Here is a 10,193-nt window from a genome sequence, read left to right as displayed (position 1 = left end):
GTAATTAGAAACAAGGCCAGACTTGTTTGTAAAGGGTATGCACAGCAAGAAGGAATAGATTTTGAAGAGACCTTTGCTCATGTGGCAAGACTAGAGGCCATCCGAATGTTCCTTGCTCTCTCAAGCTTTCAAAACTTCAAGGTATTTCAAATGGACGTGAAATCAACCTTCCTGAATGGAGACTTAGAAGAAGAAGTATATATTGAGCAGCCAGATGGGTTCATTCTTGGGAATGATCCAAACCTTGTATGCAGATTGAAAAAGGCTCTCTATGGGCTCAAACAAGCCCCAAGGGCTTGGTACTATCGGTTGGACAAATATCTTCACCAACAAGGCTTTTCAAAAGGATCAGCAGATAGCAATCTCTATATAAAAGTTGAAAATAACAAATTGCTAATTCTTGTTGTTTATGTAGATGATATTATTTTTGGCAGCAATGAAGAGACTATGAGTCAAAACTTTGCCTTGGTTATGCAGAAAGAGTTCGAAATGTCACTTCTTGGAGAATTGACATATTTTCTTGGATTGCAAATCCAACAAAATGAAGGAGGTATCTTCTTGTCTCAAACCAAATACCTCAAGCAGATCTTGAAGAAGTATGGCATGGAAGAGTCAAAACCAGTATGTACACCCATGGTTACAGGATGCACCCTCAGTGCAAATGATGAATCAGCAGCAGTTCACCAACCCACTTATAGATCCATGATTGGGAGTTTGCTTTATTTGGCAGGTACTCGACCAGATATTACTCATGCAGTAGGGATGGTTGGAAGATTTCAAGCCAACCCAAAGGAAACCCATCTTCAGGCAGTCAAAAGAATCTTCAAATATCTTCAAGGGACCCAAAACTATGGCTTATGGTATCCTAGAAATACAGATCTCACTCTTCATGCTTACACAGATGCAGATTGGGCTGGAAGTGTGGATGATAGGAAAAGCACAAGTGGAGGTGCTTTCTTCATGGGGTCCAGATTAGTGTCTTGGTTCAGCAAGAAGCAAAGTTCGATTGCCTTATCTATAGCTGAAGCAGAATATGTGGCTGCAGCATCTTGTTGCACACAACTTCTTTGGATGATGCAGACCTTGCAGGACTTTCAAATCACTTGCACTCCACCTGTCTCTATCTTATGTGATAATACAAGTGCAATCAGCATTTCAAAGAATCCAGTCATGCACTCAAAGACCAAGCACATACCAATCAAGTACCATTTTCTTCGGGAACAAGTGCTTGAGCAGAAGGTCAAATTGGAGTATGTTCCTTCTAAGGAGCAAGTTGCTGATATTCTCACAAAACCACTGCCCAGGGAAACTTTTGAATATCTCAGACAAAAGCTGGGAGTAGTTGATGCTTCATCCTGTTGTTGAAATTTGTTTGTTCTACAGAAAAGTTGGTATACGCAGGTTACGGAAGGGATATGAGCGTATACACGCGGATTTATGCTGAGTAAGTCGCGTGTATGCTGGACGCTTGTTGCAGAAAGAATATCCGCGTACATACGTTGTTTTATGCAGGATAAAACGCGTATATGAAGTTCTGAACAGCAAGGGAAAACTCTGAAGTTCTGAACAGCAATAGGAATGTCAGAAGTATTCAGGCACAGTTTCAGGGAGTGCAACAGGCACAGGTTCAGGGGGAGCAGCTCAAAAGTCTCATAAAGCATTGTTGGCATTCAGATGTTTTGGTTGTTGGTTTAAGAAGGAGCTCAGAAAGAAATTCTAGTTGCTGATCTAACAAGATGTTTATCCGATGCTGCTGGTGTCTTTCCTAAGTCTTGGTCTAGATCTGTTGTCTCTATGTCATGTATCTTTCTTGTCTCTTTTATGGTGTCAAGGTCATGTAACGGCCTTTGTTGGTTTCCCCACTATGCCTGGGATGAATGATGAAATGTTCATGTATTATCATGTATCTTCACATGGTTAGGTGGATGAGTCAATATTGGTATATCCCCACTAGGTTGGGTGATGAATGTATGTTGAGTCTTTTGGTGATAGGAAGGTCTTCTTTAATGTATAAGTCTTTGTTCTTCTTGAAGAACATCTTTTGCAGATCTTGCCTATAGTCAAGGGGAGCATGAACAACACTTGGTAAGCAGAACGGATAGATTGGTACACTTTGGCATACACAAAGGGGGAGCACACTTGGAGATTTCAGCATGTACTCTGGGGGAGTATGGACAGCAGAAGGAATACCAAGGAAGAGAATATTTTGGTCCACCCTTTGCCCTTGATGTCAAAGGGGGAGAGTGACTTGGTGTGGTGGTTGCCATCAAGTCCAAAGGGGGAGATTGTTGGCATTATGGTTCAACTGTTGTCCTTGATGGCAACTCACTCAGTGGATGGTACAGGTGCTCAGAGGTTAGTACAGGTGATGGCAACTTAATCAGAAGACAGATCTCAGTACAGCATGCCAAGGAAGCTCATACACGCTGTTTCGTTAAGCCCAAGTCGCGTGTACACGCAAGTTCGACTCAGAAAAAGCGCGTGTATGTGGAAAGGTTCCTTTGGTTCATGATGGTTAGTCCTTGGAAGTTGTGCCTATGATTTCGGACCATTATGTCTCGACGGGCGTGTCGATCCCTAGTTTTAAAGTTGATGGTATTGTGTTACTATGGTTTTGGCTCTTGGTATTGAGAAAGGCCTAAGGCTATATAAGGAGAAGAAGATCATTAGGCAAACATCATCTTTCGACAAGGCATGAATATCTAAGAGAGAAAGAGATCTGATATGCAGGTTCTGAGTTGGCTGATCTAAGCCAAGGAGAGATCACATCGGTTAATGGAAGACTAGATCTAAGGATAGATCGGAATCTAATGGTTTGAAATGCACTATCATGATATGGTTGATTATGCGTATTTCTAGATCTGCATATTGTCGCAATGTTACGTTCTGAGTCTAACTAATATCTGGTACAGCTGCAAATTGAGAAAGTTTATTTTTAGATCTGTACGCAGGTTGACTTCGGTAAAAGGGCGTGTATACGCGGTTTCTGCTCATTAAAGTAGCGTATATCTTTTGAAGCTTGATTTGGGTTTACAGTGGGGTCTGACTGTTATTACAGAGTTCTGTAGTCTGCTCTGTGTTCTGGTAACTGGTGATTGACAGGGTTCAGTGGTTCAGTGATTCAAAGTTGGGTTGTTTTATGCTTCAATGATCTGTTGTGAAAATTGAATGAATTGTGGTCTTCAGATTGTAATGTTGTGCTTCAGGAATATCCAAGTCTGAAAATGTATGAAAAGTGATACCTGGAAGAAAGAAGATTGTAGGTCAGCACCTACGTACTAGTATCTTGGCTAGTACAAAAGCAAAGGGGGTTGGAGCTCCCTTCCAAGGAAGTTTGGAGAACGAGAGAAGGTTGAAGCCTTCTGCAGGTTGTAGCCTGCGTACTGGTATAAGGCTGCACCAGTACAAAAGATTGTAAACTGAAGTTTCATATTAAGAAAGATAGAGACAACTTGCAGCAGGTGGTTTTCACCCACATTGGGTTTCCACCTTATATCTTGGTGTTCATGTGTGTGGCTTTTTATCTGTTCTGTTATACTGCACATGTTTACTGTTAATATGATGAATAATGTCCTGATGCACTTAATTGAAGAATAAGCCAACTAAATTGTGAGTTTTCTGCTTATACGCTGTTTTACTTCGTCACAATAGCGTGTACACGCTGGTTCACTTAACTGAAGTAGCGTATATGTTTTTGGGCATTTAAAAAGTTTGATTAATCTGATAATACTGATTCACCCCCCCTCTCAGTATTATTTCCAACATTATCTTGAGTTATCTCCTATTCATTACAACTAGATTCACCCTGCGCACTCAGTTGCAGGGGTTCGCGCACACAGTTACGGACTCTTCCAGGCCTCTGTACACACAACTGTAGAGCCTACTCTACTACTATCACCCACGACTTGGACTTACAGACTCAGAGTGAATTCACAAACCCATATGCTTCCGATCTTAACAAGCATTACCAAAAACTGACCTCTAACCTTAGAGCCCTGCTCTATTTATACATTCCCATGGTTCGCGGAACATGGGCAGGCCGACTCACTTTCTCTTATCTTACATTATTCTCAGGCAGACAACCCCTTGACTTGACTCATTACAATTCGCGATTCACGCACTTTGTGGAACCTTTACCATACTTTTACCAAAAACTGTGGGCTTTAAGCCCCAAAACTGTTATGCGGGGGATCCGCTGCCCAACAGCCCCCCAACACAATCATCGTGACTCGTCCCGAGTCACTCAACTGGTGCAAAAATCTTTGCGTGGAGGTCATCCAGCAACTTTTGCGCTTCATTTATGCTCGCAAAAAAATCTTCTACCATCTGTTATAACTGTTGTACATGAGCCACCGATGCATCAATATCAGTTTCAATTGCTTGTTTGAGTTCATATACTGCCCGCTTGTATGCTAACTTTCCCTCGATGTTGGCGAAGAACGTGAATGCCTCATCAAGCCAAGGTTGGATGCATTCTTTAAGCACTACTTCCTTATGCGGAGTGGCGTCAACTTGTGCCTTGAGAACCTGGGCCCCCCTCATCTTGGCCAATTGCTGCATAATAGCAACCATCTCTGCAGTCCCCCTAACATTATCATAGGCTTGTTGCAACTCTCGTGCTTCTGTCTCCAACCGCTGTAAGATTAGGTCTTCATGTAGTGAAGTGACCTTGATAAGTGATTGATCCAACAAGCTAGTGCACTCTTGCATGGCACGTGCTATTGCTTCCCGCCTGGATTGAATGGTGCCTTTCCATTACTCTCTGACCTCCGGTGGTGTAGAGGGCTACGATTTTAGTTTCATTTCTGCGATCTATAACTTGAGGTCCAATTGGATCCTTGCTACTTCTTCCTTTGCTTCATGGAACCCACTGGCCAACTTGTGGATCAGTCTGCCTACAGGTAAATCTGCTGCCATCTCGAGCTCAGGGGAACGACAACATTCTTCCTCCAAAATTTTCTCCAACTACCGATTTTGTGCTACTGCTTCATCAGTTGGAGGCTCAACTTCTCGATGTTAATTCTTTGCTCACTAAGTATCTATACCGCACGTCCTTCCCTAGCGTGGAGCTCCATCATTGGGCCATCCTGTAATTGGTATAAGGCTTCTCGTGGGAGCACAACCAAATTTAATCCAAGTCCCATAAGCCAGCCTACCACAGCTCTGTCTACCGCGTTATCTGCTGTCAATGCTCCTGCCGGGAGTGCAATAGCATTAGCCATTTTTGCCTGCAGGAGCTGCTCAGTTGCTAACATACCTATAGCTCCATGGGTAGCAACTACTCCCAGCTGTGGGGCCCGTGCTTCGAGTTCCTACAGTTGCACCCTAAGTGCCCCCAACACAGTCTGCTACTCTGTCATGGCCTCATCGAGCGCCTCCCTGGTGACTTCGTGAACTATATCCCCGATGTCACATAGGTCACCCTCAGTCAATGTGATAAGTTTCCCATCCAACTTGGACGCCTTGGCCTTCTTCCATGACCTCGACTGTTCTGTCATGCACGATCATTTTAAGGGTGAACAAGTGGTGGTTGGCACTACACCTTCTGTCACCGTATCCACTTCCGGCTCTGTGGTCACATTTGGGCCACTTTCGTCCTCTATTGTAGCAGCCCCTCCTGCTATCGCCTTGTCTGTGGAAGCCTATGCTGCCTCCCGGGATGCCCGTACTTCCTTAGCGAGTTGTTCGTTCTGCTTCTGTTGTGCTAAGAACTTGGCCGCAACCTTCTATTTTTGGATTGCGGTCTCATCGCGCCCTACCACATCTGGTCCGCGCCACTCTGGTGGCCAGGTATCGAGCACCGCGAAAACAACGTCGTCAATGGCAATGAAGGGAAGCGTGGTCCACGTCTGCTCTAGATCCTTGTGCACTCAGATATATACATGGTGCATATCCGCCTTAAAATTGGCCACATTCTTCACACTGTCATATACCTCGATAGATAGACGGGGTTGCTGGTTGATCCACTGTCGTATGCTCGCATCCATCAGTATCTAGAAAATCTTGACTTCTCAGATTCTTGTGGCATCCTTCATCGCCCACAGCGATGCATATTTTGCAGCCTCTGGCCAATCTTGGTCCAAGGAAGGAAACTGACTATCCTCGGGTAATTCACCTGTAACCAATAGGATGGATAAGAGCAACCATGCATAGTGGAAGGTCTTACCCTGCTCCTGGGCCTCCCTGTAGTTGGTCAGGAATTTGTCGCAGAGGAACTGTGCCCAATTTAACCGTTCCCCTTCTACACATTTCTCAGCTAACGCGACGACCATTGTTGGGACTTCACTACCTCGGCATTTTCTCATTGCCTTTCCTGCCAGCAACTAGGTAGCAATGCGGACCCCTTTGTCCTAAATACTAGTAATAGTATACCCTCTCTGCTTTTTCTCCAACTTGTATTTCTTTTTCATGGCTTCCGCAATCGTCAAGTCGCCACTCATGCCAACTATTTCTGCAAGGTCCTTCCTTCACAGGGAAGCCGAGAGATCCTATGAATGAGCTCCACTGTGATGGGGATTGGTTTTTCTAACCATAAGTACCCATCATGCACCAGGTAGAGCAATTTCCTAAGGACCAATATGTAATGGGGGCCTGATGAAAATGTGGAATTGACAGGAGGTGGAGTAGCTCTACCTCCTCCACCTTTTGTAGCCATTTCTTCGATTGTAGTGTCGTAACGGCCCCCTCCATGATTTGTTCCATCAGTTCTCTAGTTTTGAAATGGGGAAACTTCTCAGTATCCACAAGGTCCCAGTCTTCAAATTTCATAGTGGGGATGCATCCAGTCATCGTTCCTTCAAACAGAACCCGTTTGGGGAGGGACGAGATTATAAGTGCGCTTTTAACGGCATCCAAATCTTTAGATACCTTGACCCTCCCTTTCCGTGGAGGGACAGACTTAGGCCATTTTGTTGGAGCCCGTATTGGCTGGATATCTTCTTCCATCTCTTCTTCTGGTTCTATTTCTTCGACAAAGGTTGAAGGATCCTCTTCCTCTTCATCTCTCTCAATAGTAACCGTTTTGCCCATTTCTTCCATCAACAATTTGCCGAATCGCAGATTTCATGGAGACATCCGGACCAATCCTGCTACCTGTGGATCCTTCTTGTTCCGTGGCGTCCGGGGTGATTTAGGGATCTTGGTTGTACCCCCTCCCTGCTGCGTAGGGTTCTGTGTAACGTCCTTGGTTATGGACATCATCCTAATTAGGGACTCCTGCATATCCTTCGGCAATGCTTTAAACCACAGACTTTCTCTTAGTAGTGCCTCATTCATCATGCTCTTGTTTGCTGGATAATGGGACAAATTAATATGCAAAGTGCTAAGGGTTGTTTGGTGGTAGGCCGCTTGGGCTTTATATGTCTCTTTGAATTTAAATTCGACCATTCCCCCCTTCTGTGGCTCATTAATGTGATTTTGGTGGTAGATCCGTTCAATCGTGTGTCTTAATTGCCCGCCATCCGCTCCTCAGTGGCTTAAATGGGACATCTTGTCATGAACAGTATCAGTAATGGTCACCTTCCATCTGGCCCACGTGGTAGGGCAGCCTCCTCTGCACGACCACGACCCTGATGACCAACTGGCCCTACGCAGAACCTTCTTTCCATGCAGCTCTCCTACAAACTTGTTTATAGTCCCACACCTCCTTTCAATTGCTTGGAGCGTTGAGACTGTGTCCCCTACGGATGGTTAGGTGGTCACACCCCTGGTACGAAACTTCAATTTTCCTGCTAGCCCAGGCTGCAGGCACCTTTCAAGTACCTTTGTATGCAATAGCCCATCACGTTCTGCTATATATGGTACACACCCTCGTTGGTGTGATCGCAACCATGATAGCAAGGTCGCAGCTCGTTCTAGTACCGTAGTAGGACCGGCCAGGTCTCGCCCCCTTATTCTCAGATTCGCGCGACTCCAATTTCCAGTTTGCGAATTTCTTCATCCAACATCATGCTTTTCTTCCTCAATCGTGCCCATTCTTCATCGAGCTCACGAAATCTCAAGCTGTCGCACCGAATGGCTTCCTGAAACCGCTGAATTCCTTTACTTAGGTCCTCGCGTTCAACCCGAACTGCAGGGGCAGTGGTCGGGGAAATTCTCTCTGCCTTCCTCGTTTCATTGTGTCTGGTCGTAGACAGGGTTATCTTCGCACACCCCATTTTGTTTACGGTCCTATCGGCCCATCGAACCCCTGGCACGCACATCTTTAATTGGGGTGGTGGTTGTACAGCATATGGCTGCATCCTTCATCGTAGGTAGGCACCTGAACCACTTCGTCCTGGTTTCCCAGACCGTGTTCGATGTTGAAGGCCTCCCACCCATACACTCAGCTACCTTCTCCATTCGTGTCCATTCCAGCTAATCTTCCAAGGCGTACTCCACCCTACGCACAGTGACCCGTTTTGTACCTCGTGCCACTCTTGCTTCATGAGTGTAGTTCCATAGTGGTCTATGAATTCCTCCCTGCTTGTTGCGCCATCATCATCTGGTGGTAGTTTCCTTACTTCGGTTGTCACACGTCATAGTGATTTAATCATCATATTATAATTTAGCGTTGTTACTTCATGCAATTAGTTATGCCATCGCTCTATCTCTTCATCTGATTCCGACATGCAGGAACTGTCACATTCCCATGAGATTCTCTCGTCTGCTGTTGGATTCACTCGATCCTGGCCTTGTGCTATTATCTAATAGATGCAGTCTAGTTCATCGTCATTGTCCTCATCGTGTATAGGATCAGTGTAGCACGCTCCTTCGGCTGGGTCCAGTGGAACTATTACACAGAGTGACTTTTTCTCGAATATCATCTTCCATCTTTTTAAGTTGATGACCCCATTCATGTCCGTGGCCTAGTCTATTCCTAGAAACGCAGGGTACGGGTTACTGTCTTCAAAAGTTTCTATTACTTCAAAGTCCATCTGCGTACTTACGCCTTCAATGTCCACTGTCACCCCTTGCAACCTTCCCATTGGTAAGATCTTTTGTTGGTTGGCCATCCGTAATTGAATAGGAGACCACTATAGCGCGGCTCTACCCATGTGTTCCCACATCTGTTTTGGCAATACATTCACGTCTAACCCCAAATCTAGGATGACCTAATCCATCTCATACTCACCAATTTGCACCATCAATCGTATTTCCTATCCAGTACGCAAAGAATTCTTTCCAAGCTTCTGGACTATGCGTGGCACTCCTGACCCTGCGCACCTAGTGATCAACTCTTGTAGTCCCTTAACTGCCTTATTGTCACGTAGTAGCTTCATACATGTCTCTAAAAAGGTAGTAAGCATAGAAGGATCCATTCCCAGCTCAAGTTTATCCTTACTACCTGAAGTAGAGGCTTTCGTGAAGCTCTTTTTAGCTTCCTTAAATGTTTCCTTCACATGTTTTATCTCAGACTCAATCTCCTTTGTAGGAACCTCGCGAACCTTCGAATCTTCTCCGGGTTGTTTCCTCTTATCTTCCCCTATAGTTACACTGCTTCTGAGTACCATGTTTACGCTGGGGTCCTCTTCACGTGGTTCGAACCTCATCATTTGGATATTCTGAGTTGGAATGGGCTGTAGTACCCCTTTCTCGCGCATTTGGACGATCAACATCGAGCAATCTACCATTTCATGATCAAACTGCTCACAGTACGGACAAGATATTCTTGTTGGGTTGGTGCAATCACGAGCGTAATGCCCTGGCCATCTGCAATTATAACAGATTAGCTTTCCGTGCCCTCGTCCAGGTCCCATTCCTCCTTTCCCTTGTCCGCGCCCTTGGAATCCACTGCGTGCCCCTATGGCTGGATCGAACCCTCGCGTTTCAGTCTGCATTTGATAGGCTGGGGTCCTATCCATCTTTAGCTCATAGCTTCGACACATTCACTCATCGTGACCTACTGATCTATAGAAGTTACAATATAGTTGCTGTGGAGTTTGGGTATACTTTTGCAATAGGTGACAGTTGTTCGTTGTATGCTTTCCTCCTACATGAAAAATTACACACCGTAGTGCGGGCACCGCACTTGGCCCTACTTGTACCTCCAGTGCCAATGGCATCAGTCCTCCTCCCACCAAATAGTTCGCGAATACAGGGCAGTGATCCTTGTCATGACCTTGGCCTTTGCATTTGATACACCACACTTCTTTGCGCGCTTCTTGTCAGGGTGCCCTATCTTGCTTTCGGCTTTTCATTTCCAAGCATAGGTT

This window comes from Pinus tabuliformis, chromosome 1_1, assembly GCF_031772625.1.
Source record: "Pinus tabuliformis cultivar Carrire ecotype Pingquan chromosome 1_1, CPIR1, whole genome shotgun sequence".
In the NCBI taxonomy this organism is placed as follows: domain Eukaryota; kingdom Viridiplantae; phylum Streptophyta; class Pinopsida; order Pinales; family Pinaceae; genus Pinus; species Pinus tabuliformis.
This window is presented reverse-complemented; position numbering follows the sequence as displayed.